General features: G+C 39.6%; 1 long non-coding RNA gene across 1 annotated transcript in view; it reads left to right on the forward strand.

The window, feature by feature from the left end:
• LOC130249133 (uncharacterized) overlaps positions 1 to 17,185 on the forward strand; it is a 237,307-nt gene that overhangs the window by 181,893 nt on the left and 38,229 nt on the right. The window contains exons 3-4 of the long non-coding RNA XR_008839744.1: positions 6,171 to 6,267; positions 8,235 to 8,378. This is a non-coding gene — a long non-coding RNA (uncharacterized LOC130249133). The remainder of the gene's footprint in view (positions 1 to 6,170; positions 6,268 to 8,234; positions 8,379 to 17,185) is intronic.

A 17,185-nucleotide genomic window follows, 5' to 3' on the forward strand; every position in this document is an offset into this window, starting at 1 on the left:
GTATAAAATCTGTTGTATACATCCCACCTATCTACCATCCAGGGAACCATTCTTATTCGTGTTCTGGAAGCCTTCTCTTGAGCTCACTTTTCCTATTAAGAAGTGAAAAGTATTGTGGGGGGGAAGGTGGGAGGTGGAAAGACAGGCATCAGTGTCCAGCACACAGCACATTACCAGTTACCCTGCCAATTAATGTGCCAGGATTCCCTTGCTCGCACATGTTATGTTGTTTTGATGTAACTAAATGACAGTTGCATTCAGCTGCTTCTTTCTATGGAAAAAAACATCTTCAAAAGAGCAGATGAGCATGACCCCATTTCTCATTTTGTTTCCCATTACTTTAATTGCATATATATTGAATATATCATCTATCGTGGAAAATTGCTTTCGTCTCTGTAACATCTGCAGGACACTATTATGGCAAACACTAGTGCATCTGCTGATGCAAGTTTTGCTCTCCCCATTTTTTGTTCCATTTCATATCCACAAATTTCAAATCTGTGTTACTTGAGCTATACCATTAAAACCACTGATTTCACTGGGAAGAGCAGGTGCTCAGTGACACAGCAGATCCGGCCATTTTTGTTTAGGTGTATAAATATGCCTTCACTAGCTTAGACATTTGGACTCAATGTTTTTGCTCTTGGGAGCATTAATCTTGCATCTCAAGTGTACACTAAATTCCAGTTTGCTTCCTCTGTCTCAGTCTGTTAAAAATTTGGTTCCATGTTTTTATTAATACCATTCAGCACAGGGTTTTTTCTTTGTTTCACCACACTGTCAACCCGCTGCCTGCTCATTGGTAATCCCAGAATGATCTACAAATAATGTCCCATGTATGCATATAATGTTTATTGTTAGAAGATGAATGTAACCCTTATGCTGAGGCCAATACTTTTAATTTCTTTGCATGACAGGTTTGTGTGATTAACACTGAGGCTAATTTATTCTGTGAGTGGTTCTGCTTAATCCCGTGACTGTCTGTGTGCAGCGCATGCATATCATCCCCAAATGCCTTGGTACACATGTTAACAATGGGAAAAGTACTTGGTGGAAGAATGTAACTTTCAAACTCAGCTGCTGCAGTTGGCACAGGCAGTTCCTCCCTTCATCCACAATTTGTCTTACTTGATCTTGTGACTGCCTGTGGAAATGCCCTAAATTGTTTTTCTTGCATTTTTCACCTGCTTGACTTAAAATTAGAGACTGGAAAAGCATTTCAGCAGTATTAAAATAAATGTTTTTCTAATTGTATGCTTTTTTTTTTTTTTTTTTTTTTTTTTATTTTTTTTTTTTTTTATTTTTTTTTATTTTTATTTTTATTTTTATTTTAACTGAATTTTTCAAAGCATTGGTTTAAAGATGAGAATGCCCAAATTGGGATAAAGAAGGAGCTAGGAAACTGCAAAGCTCCACATGCTGAGTTATTTTTAATCCTGTTTTTAGGAGAGTAAAGACAGTTTGCTTTCCTTCAAATGAGCTGTCAGTTTACTCTCCAAAGCAAGTAGAAGTCTTTCTGATAGCCACAGAGATACTTGGATATCACCAAGGGACAGGGACATTCATGACAAGGTTCAGTACCTGGTCTTACTTCCTGCCTTTTTCTCTTCCAGACAGTGATATCACCATACCCCAAGGGCTGAATGCCATTTGTGAATTCAGAGCCAAGAAACATATTTGGGACAGGGCCTGCAAATCCCTCACAGTACTAGCAGTTCCTTCTCAGATCCCATTTGTACGAGAATCAGCCGAGCAACAAGACCTTGCAAGACAATACTTTAAACTTAAATTTGTGTGTGTGTATGTGTGTGTGTGTGTGTGTGTAGGCCAGGTTTTGTGATCGTTTTTTTGTATCTATCTATATATAGATACATAAAGCACCTTATATATACTTACAAAATTAAGCATGATCTACTCTGGTTTCCTTAAATCCCAGAAAAACTTAAGTAGAACAGAACCTAGGTTAGAGACAGTGAGAACATTTCCAGAAGCACTGAGCCCTGTCTTGCAGCTCCCATTCCACTGTATCCAGTTCCAGAGGCACCATCTCTAACAGAGTGTGCATAAATCCTTACAGTGTTTTGAATCATGCCTATATTGTACTTTTTATCAGATTAATTAAGATTCTTGAAAAGAAATTAGTATTTTGTAGTAGGTTTCATAACTAATAATCATCAGGAAATCTATTAAAGAATAAATCTGATTTTAACAAGGAATTAACCAGAATCATAAGTAAAGCTTATAGCTGATTTTTTTTAGAAAACTGAATAGTTAATTTCATTCAAATGTATAAATGTTCACATGTAATGCATTTGGAAGACTATGAGTCTTTTTCCAAGAAATGTGCAAGTTCCTAAGTTCCTGTAACTTTCAGTGAGAATTAAGCTTGCTGGATTTTCATTTAAAAAAACCCAAAGAAAACCCAACAAAGATTCATGCTTCAAAGTCACTTCTGGTGCTTTGCAAACAGTGCATTCCAATCAGCTCAGTCCTTACTTTAAGCACAAAAGCTGATATTTTCACCTGAAAGCAGGTTTCTGTTCTCTTGCTGGTCTCTTCCTTGCTTCATCTTCTGCTTTTGAACCACAACAGAAAAGCTTTAAGTGGCCAGTAAACTGCTATTTTAAAACAAACTAACACACAGCTCTTGTAAATTCACCACAAGCTATAGATAAGAAAGTGGGAGCTTACATTAGAGCAAATGCAAGCATGTATTTAGTGTTTGCACATATTTAAGCCATTTACATGTTTATGCCTCATTCCTGTGTGCAAACTAGTAGAATGATAGAATGTGCTGAAAGCTGTGGAAATAGAATTGAAAGAATCCTTGCAGATTTATTAGAAAAAAACCCTACCACTTTTCCTAATGTTTCCATCCCTGGCTCTAGAAAGTCTGCCAGGTCAATCCTCTGTTGAAGTCAGTGGGAGTTTGCCACTAATTTCAATGGAAATAGGTTTTGGTTCTTTTACTGTAAATCCCCTTTTAAGAGAATCCTACTGATCAGTAATGACTCATTCAGAAGCAGACCTGGTGAGCAGTTTGAAAAAGCCCTTTTCTGTATTTAGCACTGCTTGAAATTTATTATTTGAAAATTCATATTATGAATTAGCTCGGGAAATACAATTGAAAAGTTTCCTTTTTTCCCTTAAACTCAGTCTCTTCCTTTCTTTACCCAGCTCCTTCTCCTAAAAAAAAAATAGTGGAATATACAATAATGCCAGTAATTATGTGTTATGTGATTTTTATTGCTATGCAATTTATTACAAATGTTTTTGTGGGTGGTACAAAGTATTTGAACAGGTTTTAAAACTAGTTAGAAATTTATTAAATATTTGTGATTGTTATTACAGGTTGTATTTTATGATCTAATGTTGATTTATATGTACGAAAACTGAAAGGCAATGCAGTGTAATTCATTCAGTGTTCTTCTTTGGTAATGCTCTGCAATGCACAGTGAGCCTGACCAAGCTAAAGGGGCTCTACATACGCTGAAGACCAAAAAGTGACCATTACTGAAGCAGAAACAAGAATATTCTGCATACTCTATTGCTTCCACTAACTTAGGAAAAGTTTCTAGATAGTATTTACAAACAGCTTTTTGCAAACTTTAACAAACTTGAACTTTAGATGTTGGATTAAGAACATTTTGCTAAACTAAATGTTGAAGATCATTTGAAATGCATAGGTAGAAATACTTTCCAAAGGAGGAGTAAAATAATTGCTGTTACAATGTATGTATGATTAAAAATCTATATGATTGATTCAAGGAAAGGCACAAGGCACATCATGTATGAGAGCTAGACCATAAGGTTACCCAGATTATTTCATGATGCACACATTTTAAACTGTGCAGTAATGAGTAACAGTCTGAAAAAGGACACATGGATGTATTTGCCCAGCAGACGTCCTGCTATTAGCTGACTTTCTCAAAAGTGCTGGTAGACCTTCCATATCCTATCCCATTTCAAATACAGATCATAACATCAACCACACCATGCAAGGATTCCCCATACATCTTCTCTCCTCATTTGTTTTATTTTCCCTGTTGGTCACCCATCAGAAATGGTTCCCATCCTGACTGGTTTGAGAGCAGATAATAATGAACAGCAACTAACCACGGAAAATCTTAAATCTGAACAGGATGTTTTCAAACAAATAAGAAACATGCTTCTGCCTTGGAAAAAAAAAAAGGAAAAAAAAAAAAGGAGGAAATTCAAGTTCAAGTTCAATGGTTGTTTGTATACATAAAGGCCTTCCCTTCTTTTCCCCTAGCTGCTAGAAAACTATAGATTGCTGATAAATTTAGAACTGGATATTTGTTCCACCTTGCTTTATGATGGAAAATCTTGAAGGAAAAGAGCATGGGTGTTGCAGAGACTGAGGTGGCTTCATGTCTTCTCCAAAAGTCTGGGATATCAGAGTTTATAGACAAGTATCTTGCTGACCCAGAAACTGGTCAGTAATTTGTCTTCAACTGTCAGAGGTAGTGGTGGTTGGGAAATGACTCACATCTCCCTCTGCTTCTGTTGTTGAATCAGAGAGATTGCCAAAATAATGACCTGCAAAACTGTCCAGGTTTCTCAAATTGTAAGGTCACAAAGGAAAAAAAAGTATAACTTGTGCTTTGTTTGGGCCATCTCTATGTACTTGCATTGCAGCCAGCAGCAATAGGTTTCTGCTCCATTTCAGCCTTCAAAACTCATGGGATTTTTTTTTTCCTACATACTTGAATGCAAAAAAATTTGTGTTCCTGAGCATAGAAAGAAATTGTCCAAGTGACCCTCCGGACTGACAGCTGAGGGGAGAAATCCCAGCAAGTCATATATACAAATCCACGGTGGGCTGCTGAAGAATAGTCTATGTTTTCATCCAAGTTCATTCTGGCCTTGAAAGCAAATCCTGTCTAAATCAAGCAATGATCCACATGGACATTTTCTCTTCAGCTCCTTCCCCCACCTTAGTGTGACTGTCAGCATACTCCCAAATCTTTCCTAAATTAAAACATGACACTGCACACGCAGCTCTCCCCTAAATAGCCAATGAGAGAAATGCTGCATAGCTTAAGCCACCTTTTGAAAGTCTAAAACTGTTGTAGTGATGTAAAAAAAAGTGTCATGCTGAGTGACAGTAGAGGCTTTCATTTATTCATTGGCTGTTGGAGATTTTGATTGAAAATTTCTGTAAGCTCTTAATCTTTGGCACAAGTTTTAAGTCTCTGTTGAATCCATTAAAACACTGGGTTGTAGCAAAGAGGCACATCAGTCCTTCTTTAGGCACTTTACTCCCATTTATATCAATGGAAATTAGATAATTCACACATCTGGTCCTTCGTCTAACTTTCCCAACTGTGTCCTTGGGGTGCTGAACTTGAGACACTGAAAAAGGCCTATTTTTAATGCTAAGAAAGTCACTTGCAGCATTCTAGGTCCTGTTACAGTGATTAAAACTTGGCATTCCAAAGTGGAGGCACCTAAAGCCCCTAATTATTTGTAATCTATTTTATACCTTTATTTGCTTTTTTGTAAAGGCAGGCAAAACAATATAAAGCTTCTCTAGCTATATTTGTGTCTTCCATCTTTAATTTCACATCAACACTGAGGTCATGGGTTCAATCCCTGTACTTGGCATTCACTTTAAATGTTGGACTCGATGAACCTTGTGTATCAATTCCACCTCAGAATATTCTGTGAAATCTGTCGATTTAACATACATTGAAAGTATGTTTCTTTTCTTAACTGTGAGGAAGGTTTTTCTCCACTCTTCCTTGCTATTCTTTTATCCATCGTAAATGTCCCTTTTCATATTTATTATTCTCACCTTTCAAATTTGTTTTTAAAAATACACACATGCACATGTGCCAGTACACATACACCTACATCCATAAATACTGTTTAGGTTATTACACATAAAGGCCTTGCCTTTTTCATGATATAGCAAAAAACTCATTAAAATATTAAAATACAGTTTTTTATTGTGCAGTATGTGTAATGTCCATCATTCTCATTTATGTAATATATGCATTTCAGATGTATGTTTAAATTCAACACAGCTTAAAAGGCAGAAAAATAAAGAATTTGTTTTTCTCTAGGTAGGTGAGACGCTTTCTTTTAATTCCTCATCACAGAACATTCTTTCAAGTCTCTTGATAATTTCATTGTTTTTTGCCTAGAACACTTCCAGGCAGTTAACTGGTTTCAGAAATAAATACAAAAATTCAGAGGATGTCAAAACCAGCATGAAGATCCACACACTGATCTTACGAAATAGTAAGTACCCAATCCAGAAATACATTTATCTGTAGGCACTTCCTTGTAGTATTTGTAGCCCATGACTGAAACTTTAAATACAGCCAAATCAAAGTGAGATCTTTCAGCTCTGTAATGCTGGGGCTCTGCCCTGCCAATCTTTAATCACCAGCACGCTGTCGCACAGCTTGGAAGAGGGATCCTTATATTCAGTGACCCCTGGCTCTGTGACACTGCTCCTCATGGCAGTGCCTCACAGCAATCCTCCTACAGCACTGTGTGTTTGGGTCAGGTAGAATGACTTTATTTTGTATCTTCCTGGACACACATCTAAAGATCCCATTAGCAGCTTGCTGGGTTGTCTCTGCCTCAGAAATATGCTTGGTGGCCTTTCATGGCAGCAGCTGTAATGATGCAAACTGGGCATAAGTATGCTGATCATATTCTAGGTACTGGCCTTTGCAAGGGATTTTTTTTATTTCTTAACACAGGAGAGTGGAGACAAAGAGGCCAAGGGTTCCTGGTAAGGACACTGCAGCTGACAGCAGCTGAATATGGTTAAGTCTTGTATGAGAGTGTATGGAAAACAAGGATGGGCTCATCCCAGCCCTCACATTCACAAGAAGGGACAACTAAGCCAGGACTTTGCCCTTTTTTCAGAAGTCTATGATTTTTAAATCTTTTTAAGAGTACCATGTCTGTGGTTCAGACATTCTTCTGCTTTAACTTTGATCCTTGCTTTCACATCGTGTTGTCCTGGTGGGGAGGTTAAACTGGAAATGTGGAAATGCTCCCCTGAAGCCCCAGATCTGTTTCCAAGAAGTGAGCATGAGCCTGGGGCAGCACAGGGCAGGACTGACTGTGCTGCAGGGTTTCACCTCCCTGGAAAGGAGTTGTAGGAGCTCTGGGGCCCCAGAGAATGCAAGAGAAGGGCATTGCCTCAGATATGTCTGGGTTTGAAGCAGGTGGGACCCCATGGATTGAGCCCACTCACAGCAGACTGGTGACCTTACACAATGGGACTGAGCCAGGTTGTGACAGATGGTGTCCCTGGATCTGAGTCTGGGTCCTGGCTCTTACTGTTTAGTTAATTAATTGGGAGGAACATAAAAATTAACTTGGTAAATTGTGTATACAGTATAAACCCCCTGATTTTGCAGACAGCAAATCCTGTGCTGGGGTAAAATTACAAGTATAATCAAAGTTGCTGGTAGATTTTGATGTTTTCCTCATGGCTCTTGTCAATTCATTCCCAGAAGTAAATTTGGAAGGACATTACTAAAAGACCTGGTTTCTGACAGGGTTTGTTGGATAGAGAGGACTGATGGGATGGAGCCATTCCTGGTGCTCATACGTACCTCAGTAGCATTTATCTTTAGCAAGTTCTCAGTGGAAAGCTGACTAGGTGGAGTGTATTTTCCACAGCTAACAAAATTGCCTAAGCAATGTATCTTACAGCAGGTACATGCTGAAGTTTGATTTCTGAGACTATTGCAGAAATGTTTTACGTAGTTAAGAAGGAAAGAAAAAGAGACAGAAATATCCACCCTCTGTTGACACTGGCTGACTTTCCTATGCCAGTAGAAGAACTGAATAGATTGGGTTCCTTGCTGTGCTTTGGGGTGCAGGCTGCCACTTGTACAAGGGCTGTGCCTATCAGAGGCAAACCATCATTTTGTGTATCCAGACTGGCACAGGAAATCAGAGACAGCAAGGCAAGGGTGAGCACTGGCATGAAGCCTTTTTTTGCAGGCACACCCTTCATGCCAGCAGCTTGAAGGGAGTCAATTGTCCTAGTTAAACCCTCAGAGGAACATCCTTCCCTTTGGTGAGAGTCCAGATAACACACACACACTTTAAAGCATTTTTCTATCCCAGCAATGCCAGTCTCTGGAGAAGAGACCCATCTTCTTTAGTCAGTTCTTTTGAGATGTGGGTGATACCTCTGTGCCAAGATAGTCATTTACCTCCACAATGGCTTTTTCCAGCAGGTTTCCAGGAATGAGAAGAACAGCTGGAGAAACTGAATGCTATGCTTCATTGGTGGGGGGAAATTCTCTGTGCTGCAATATTAGTACTCACTGCCTGCTGCGGTCACCAAGCACTGTCATCAAGGAGCTTTCAAGGGGCTGGTAAGGAAGTGGGATGTACTGGAACTCTCACGCTTGAGCTATTCAAGTCCAGAAGGGTAATGCAGGGAGCATGTTTATCATGTAAACAGTGAACCGTCTGTAAAAAGGGAAGTTTTATGCAGTGATGGAGTTGTGGGAAATGAGAAACCACAAATTAATGAGAAACACTACCGAGGTTAAAGTTATTTACTGATTAGATTTGATTTCACTTTGTTTGGTCAGATTGGAAGGGGGGAAAGCATAGCACTGTGTGATAAATCTTTTACTGGCACAGATCTGAGATTATTCATAAGTGAGACTAACCCACATCAGTACCAACAGCTTATGCTGTACCATTCTGCCAGCTGAATATGCCAGCTGAACAGCTGCTTCAGCTAATTTTCTTAAACCTTACTAGAAATTGTCTCTTTTCTGTTTACCTGTGGTGGTCCAGTAGTGTTTTCTGGTATTTATTCTTTAGGGGGATTTTGGAGAAATAGATAAGTCACTAAAAATACCACTGTAGTTATATTGTGACTAGAAGCTACCCAACTTCCCAGTCTAATTTCTTGGGACCTTCCAAGTATAGTTACCAGGTTGTGTAGAAAATCAGGAATCTCCCCTTTCTGTTCAGGTCATGCCTTGCCCTCAAGGTCACGCAGAAAATTACTTCAGTCCAATAGCAGGATTTAATCTGATTGCTCTTTTTGGCCAAGGTGATATATTTGGGGAATGTTTCTCCAGTTTGAGGAAAGACTGAGAATGGTGGGATGGTAGAGGATATTTAAGAGCAGAGAAAGGCACAACTTTAAAGGTTGGGTACTTTTTTATCGATGCAATTTATGACAAAATACCAATCTCTGATTGGTAATATAGATTATTGGTAATATAGATGGGTGATATAGAAATCAGAGTAATAACTTGCAGACCAGGACAGTGACATTTGAGGTGAAGGAGAGGGTTTTTTACAAAGATAGGGACAACAGTACAAACTTATTTTGCATCAGAGTTTCAACTGCTTATTAAACCTTTGCCTGTCTGAAAAGTAAGAAGGATGAAGAAAGACAATGTCTAAATTCTAAAGCCTGCTTTGGCCTGAAGAATTCAGGGCTTGCTTAGCTCACACATAATTGCCATGCATCCATTGCTTCTAGCATGCAGCTGGCTTGCATTTGACCAGCTCAACACACAGCAAAAAGTTGTTTGTTGCATCTCTCCTTTGGACTTGGCTCAATTGCTTTTGTTTGTTGCAATGTAACATAATTTATGCAATATTGCTGTAAAAGTGAGCTTGAAATAAATAAGAAATCTTGGGTTGCTTCAGGAATGTTTTTCCTGTACTGTGGTCATGTTTCACTTGTTCTTTATGACCAAATTTTTCATTCTTGAATTTGCTATATCACTATGATCTGACTGTATAAAATTATTTATTAATGAACTAAAAGCATGTGAGAAAGAGACAATATTCTCCTCCAGATTGCATCATATGAGAAAAAAATAGCCAAATGGGAAATTATTGTCTCCTACACACTAGAAGTAACAGAGGGGAATTTCAAAAATGAAGTGTCTGCACAGATTGAAAGCAAAACTCCTGAAACTATTCAAAACTCCAACAGATGAGATATGCCTACAATGCTGACAACTATCAAACTCTACATGAAAATATTTTAACTTCCCAGGAGCTACATGATGTGTGTCACTATTTCAGAGCACCACAGTGTTCTGTGTCTAGAAGTACAGCTTTGACTTTCTGTATATAAGCCAAGAGAATAATTTCTGGATGTAAATGCAGCTTAGGACAAGGTCAGGTCTGAGTTCAAAGAAGTCTAAGGTTTCAGTTCAGATTTGTTTACCCTGCAATCTTGCCAGACCTCTATTGTCCATTATGTCCTCTGTGTCTTTTAACATAGCAGTTCAGTGATGGTGATTAATACACAGGAGCCCACAAAGAGCTTCTTGGTCATGTTTTACCACCTAATTGAAAATAAAATTGAGAGTCTTCTTTTCTTTTCATGATGCTGATGGAGAAGTGGGACTCATAAAAATATTCCTATCTGTATCACATTTTACAGCAGTAAAACTTCTGACGGATAAAATCCATCTCCGCGTTCCAGCTTCTCCCCACTAATGACGCCTATTGTGTAATGCTGCCATAGTTACTGGGTCTTATTAACGTAAAAGCTCTGATAATCCTTGTATCTAGACCGACAAAGAGCAAGACACTTCCTGAGATTTCTGAAAACAAGGTCAGAAGACCTAGATAAAAAGTTTGGATCAGCGAAAATATATAACCATTTCTTCATAAGGCAGGTATCTTTTAGGCCACTTGGTAAATGACTGACAAGTCAGCAATGTGGAAGCTGCAATACTAAAGTCACACTCGTACTGATATTTCTACCATCAGGTATCAATATTTCACCTGATATCAAACTTGAAGCAGACTCAGTTTCCACTGAAAATTTACAGTATCTGAATCCAATGGCCCCACTCATCTTTGGCATTTTGCATATGATTCCCTCACTATGGAGTGCTTGTGGATTTTGATTCAATTATCCCCCTAAGACCCCATACACCAAAGTGTATCACGGTGCTGTATATTTGGAGTGCTGTTCTCAACATGAGCAGTTTGTCAGTCAGGACCTTTCACTCTAGTTCAAATGTTCCTGAAATCCAGAAGGGCTCTGATTTCATAGGTCTAGTAGAGGTTTCTCACAAAACCAAAGGTACTTTCAAGTTACCCAGAACCACAAATTCGGCCCCCATTGAATTTCAGTTTCCCTTACAGGTCATTATTGTTTTCACCACTTTATAGCAGTACTGGCCAAAATCAATCTTTTACAACTCCACTTCCTACTCAAACTAAAAGAAAAAGGTTGGGGCTTTTAATTAGAGCTATTTATATTTTTGCAATGAGGAAGACATTCTGAAAAAGGAATTGTTTCTGCAGCCAATTTGGGGACCTTCTGTCTACAAAATCTGCTCTAGACACTTTCCCACCACAACTTTCTTTCCATTATTAGGAACTTACACCGCTTCATATTTAGCTTGGTATTTTGCCAAAAAATGTTCTTTAGGTCTCTATAGTACAAAATCTGACAGAAAGCATAACACAAGGAAAAAAAAGGTATTTTTAAGTCCCTACTTTTTTCCATTTTCCCATCAGAAAAAATTTTAAAAATATTAGTAATATAAATCCATCTCTGTTCCAGTTTTTGCTCTGGTTATTTATACTTTTTAAATGTGATCCATGTAGAGAAGTCAAACGTTATTAAATCCATTCAGAGAGTTCTTCAATCTATTCAGGAGCTGAATGTACCTGGCACAGGCACTGAATATTTCCTTTTGGTTTCTGAGCTAGAAATAATACTTGAAGTAAATTATTTTCTGCTGTGATAATGATGATAGTACCAGACGTCCTGAGTGGAAAAGGTCAGGGAGGTTCTGATCCTGACTCTCATTCTGATATTGTGTCTTACTTTTCTGACCTAAGAAAACTCATCTGAGATTCTGTCTGTGGTTTTCAGTAAGAACAGTCCTTTTCCCTCTTCCTGCACAATTTTTCAGCCAGATTGACTGAACTACAAAAAGGTCAAATGACTTACTTGAAGGGTAAATCATGAGTCAGTAGCACAGCTAGCACTGAATCAAATCCTTTCCTGTCTTCCAGTCCAACCACTAGACAACACACAATTGCTTTTATTGACCAGAAAGCTTTAATGAAGTCAACATTAGCTGTAGTATGTGCTAGCATGAGTTCCTGAACAGCTTTGGCATATATTTGTATGGGTCTGTGAAAATCAGTCACCTTCTATCAGCAATTCTCAGGGCATGTGGCAGACAGCAGACCTCGTGTCCCTCTCTGTGCATGCCTTGTGTCCTGCCTGTGCATTTCACTCTTGCACACTCAAGCCATGCAGCTGTGCTCCTGTCTGCCCTGGGAGCTGGTGTCTGTGGTCCTGGTCAGCAGCTGGACTACAGCCTTCACTCTCAGTCCTCACTTCAGCTGCCCTTTCTTTGCAGGCAAGAAGAGGGGAAAGGGCCTGTTATTCTGCACTGTAGTCATATGAGATCATGGTTTGGAAAATGTTCAGAAACCCTGGAAAAGATAAACTCAACAATCTATGTTGACCTTAGAGTCTACCGATGTTTGTTTTAGCTGACCTATATGCATCTGCACATATTTTGGCAGATAGATGACTGGAAACTTTGTAAAGAGGCTGATGGAAAATACTGTAAAAAAAAAAAAAAAATGGCTGAAAAGGAGCTTGAGCAGGCATCTCTTCTCTCCTCATCTAAAGTAAGATGGGCTTTGTCTACATTACTTCTAGCAGCTGACTCAACTGCTATCCTCTGCCTCTCCAGGCAATCTGTGCTGTCACTTCACAACTCAAATTATTAGGTTAAACATTCAGGGAACATTTATTGCCCTCCCTTATTAAAATGAGTGTGTCACTTATGTATATGATGTAGAGCAATCAAAAAATATAGAATGCAATATAGAATGGTATGTATTACAAAGTCAACAGTACAGAAGTGTCCTCAGTGAGGATTTCTTTTCTCTTACTCTACATTTTGCTTTCCCCCACCTCCTCTTTTTACTGAATAATGCCAAGTACTGCATTTCTCCTAAGACTCTATTTGCAAAGATTTTCCAAAGTTATTCTACACAGTTGCCTGAGTATGTGAAGAAAAAGTAATAGGAAAAAGAAATGGTTTTAAAATGATACTGAAGATTTGACTTTTCAGTTCTTCAAAGCCAGGAAATTAATATTGAATCATCTGACTGTGCTGTGATGTTTTAGCACACAAGATAACCACTGTTCAGAGACCCTGCAGTAACTCAGCAAAATGGGATGACTGGAGGATGACGTTTCTGCTATAAATCATCAGGTCTGTAGCGTATATGTGTAATAGACAGGACTTGGGAAGTAGGGAAAAATGGGACTGTTGTGGAATGCCAGAAGGACTTTTAGCATGTTTCTTTTACTGATGACTGGTTGGCAGCTTAAAAAAAAAGCTCTCTAGTATAAGGTCATCATATAAATTAAAATGGAAAGAGCTACTATTAGATCCTCTTTTCCATTCCCTGTCACTGTGGAATTGTTCCCTACAGTGTTCTTGAGTGTTTTGTCCAGTTTTCTCTGAAATAACTTAAGCAACAGGGTTTTCATTGCTTTTCCTTGGAATCCTACCCCACACTGTAGTAGATCTCATTAATAGGAAATGTTACTCTAAAGCATAAATCTTCTTGCTCTCCATTTCATCTCATTAATTCCACTTATACTCCCTTCTCTGGTCCTAATCAATCCCTTTGCCTCTTAAGTGTTTATATCCTCCTAAGACTGATGGGGAATTATCATGGCCCAATTAGATATCATTCAGCTAAGATATGTGCAGAGCCCATTCCCTTCATTTTCCTTCAGCCCACATCTAAGCCCTGGCTCATTTTTTCCCCTCTCTGAAGTCCCTTCAGTTTGTCATCAAGTTGCCCTCGATGTAAGTGGAAGAGAGTTCTGGTCCCTACACTGCAGAGAGAGATGTGGTGATCAGGTTTCCAGAACACCAGCGATCCCCAACTCACCACAAAGTCAGATGGAGAGGCCACAGAGACCACTCAGGAAGAGGAAAATAAAGTAGACTAGCAGTTTTAGAGGGAAAGAGCAAAGTAAAATGGCAACCAAGCAGCAAAAGCAGTGGCCCTGCAAGGAAAAGAGCCACAGGAAAGCTTTGCAGGAGTCCTGGGAGCTACACCATGGCCCTGAGGCATGGCACCATGGCTTACACCCTGGCTGGAGCCCTGAGGATTGCTGGTGGGGTAGAAATGCCCCCAGATCAGTCCATGCCCCCCGTGCCAGTGTAAGGCAGGGCTGGTGCCAGCACTTTGCACTGCCCCGCGCCGTGACCTCCCGAGCGGCAGCGACCTGGGTGAGCGTGGGCTTCACAGATGGACAAAGCCTGCTCTGTGTGCAGGCTTTTCCTTGTGGCTGTAAAATTAAGGAGTGGGAGAGGAACCTGGGCTGTATCACAGTCTCCTCCAGTGGTGGTCCACTCCCTCCACCCAGCCCTGCAGACCATCCAAAACGTTGTCATTTTACCCAGGAAGGCAAGTAGGCCTGGGGTAGATCCAGAACGGATTACAACATAATCCAATTCACAGGGAGGGGTATTTTTGAAGGAGGATAATTTTTTTTTTTCTCTGGCTGGCTGCCAAAAATAAATAAATGCTGTAAGTATAATGTAATGTTTTTAGAGAACACGGTGATGGAAAGAGAAAGCTCATTTCCATATCCACATTAAAGAGAGGGAGAGGGCAATTTGATTTTTTGCAGCACTGTGCAAAGTAGTCTGAGGGTATATAAGGTATAAATGCTGGTATTTCACAGTGGAATTTCAAACACAGTCATAGTCTGAAGAAAGTAGTGCTTCGTTTCTAATCAGAACAATGTACTATGGCTGTTTGGTCTGCATTTCAGCATCAAAAAGCCTCTGCCTGAACCTTTTGTGACCTTCAGAGAGTTTTGCATAATTAGCTTGATTAAAGACACAGCACAGTTTTAGCACCAGAGACCATAAACCACAAATTACTGAGGATCACATGTTTCGCAAAATAATACCATTCATGTGATTATTTGTTTTGCTCTCATCATTTTTGAAATATTATTCCATTGCTTTGACTTGAATTTCTGGTTGTAACAGATAGCCAGTTCCCAAATAAAATTTAAGTCTTTACAAAAATGTTTCCATTGCATAAAAAACACTTATTGGATTTCTGTAAAGTCACAGAGCTGTTTGATATTTGTATTAGGGATATGACTGAAAAACATTAGCAGTACAAAGACTTTCAGCAATCTAGAGTGTCATTTCACAGGGCCTTCCTTAGACTTTGCTTTTATCATTTTGATTTTAGTGTGTTAATCTCAAATTTTAAAGTGTGACAAAGCCAAATTTAAAGTGTGACAAAGACCAGATCAAGAATGTATGATAGCTAATACATCAAGCAACCTTCTCATCCAGAGAGCATTGGGTCATCTTACAGAGAGCAGTCTGGGGACTGCTCTGATCAAAGCATGCAGAAGATAGCTGTGGGGGCTTGCAACAGGGGGGAGCACTGTCATAGTGTTCCTTGGGCTGTGCATATGCAGGGCAAGCCCAAAGAATTGCCAGGATGGACATACCTGGCAGTGGCACCCGCCTGCCTCCTGCATGCTGAAACAGAGACTGCCGAGCTCTTTTCCTCTCCACTCACACAAGAGGTAGTAATTTCCCACTGCCTGAGGGTGGTGGAAAGGAAAGTTTTCAGAATGTCCCAAGCATCCCAGATGGAGAGCTCTTTTATAGGATCCTCATCTCTGGCCAAACACCATTTTTCCTCGCAGCTTTGGTGCAGAGTGGCTGTGGATCTCTGCCCACCTGCTTGCCTTTACTAACAGGTTTGCTGACACACTCCCTGTCCCTCTAACTATGGATAAAAAGAACATGAGCAAGTGCAGTTGGGCTCATACAATCTGTGTTCATGTGCCTGTGCAAGGCCAAGTTTACATCTTCTGCTCCTCTGTCCCATTTCCAGTAGCTACCAGGCTAAAGAAAATGGTCAGCTGCATTACAGGCCTTGCAAACTATTCCAAGTAACCCCACCCTTGTCCACTCTGTACCTACAGCCCTCATGGTCTGCTGGAAAGGCTGCACAGATTTATGCAACCCTCTGCTGTTAGCACACCCTCATTGCTGCAAAAGATCTCAGCTTGAGACCTTCATGCGTTAAAAGAAATTAAGGAAGTTGCAAAATCTGTTGGTACAATAATAACAGTGGGTGTTCTTACAGAAACCAGTATAAGCTGGTTGAGTGGCACATCTGGGACGGTTTTAAGAAGAAACTTGATTAATACCACAGATGACTGCTATTTAAAGCCATTCATTTTGATGCATAGTTTGGGGGAGGTTCAGTTTACCCCTAAGGAAAAAGCAGGAGTTAATATAGACAGTGAGTGTTTGTGCTCCACTGGATGGTATTGATCACTAGCAATTTAGATTTGATATTTTAAAAGTGGGGAAGTTGATTACAATACATATGAGGACATTTCAGTGAGGCAAAAAGTGCAAGAAAAACTGTAGCAAATCCCTTTGCCCATTAGATCAGGCATTTAAACTGAAGATCGGGTGTAACAATCTTATTGGGAAAATAAATACATTTTCATGTTGGTTATTCAAATTTTCCTGTTGCCATCACTCTCCTTTCAGGGATATAATCTTATGATCAGGGTTGAAGACTCTTGGATTGGAGGAACTTGGAAGAAACTTGTATTCTTTAATGGAATGGGATGCCAGAGGCACTGCCAAAGGCAGTGAAGTAAGAAAAAATAGGTGGGATACTGGCACAGGTATATACTCTAAGTAATTTGATACAGCTGCTGTTAACCAGGATTAGAAAGTCCACACACTGACTATTTGTAATAGATGAGAGGAAGAAGCTGGAAACCTTATATTAAAAGGGTTAAATTTCACATGCATCCTTGAGAAAGTGAGGAGTGAGTTAGCAAAAGTGAAGGACCATGTTTGCAGTGTACAGCTTATAAAGGACCAAAGCCCCACAGACTCTACTAAGGAAATCCAACTCTATTCTTTCCCATTGAGCCTGATCTGAGCATCTATGTTCAGAAGTAGGTGGGGATGGGTGGTGAATCCTCTGTTACCACACTGTAACTCTTCAGAAGCCCTATGACAGTGTCAATGTCTTTGTGGGATGCACAGAAATGCTTCCCTTGATGTAAGAGACCCTAAGATGGATGCAGTTTTTGGGATGAACAGATTTTAGGCAACATTCAGCTCAG

This window comes from Oenanthe melanoleuca, chromosome 2 (genome assembly GCF_029582105.1).
Source record: "Oenanthe melanoleuca isolate GR-GAL-2019-014 chromosome 2, OMel1.0, whole genome shotgun sequence".
NCBI classification, from domain to species: Eukaryota; Metazoa; Chordata; class Aves; order Passeriformes; family Muscicapidae; genus Oenanthe; species Oenanthe melanoleuca.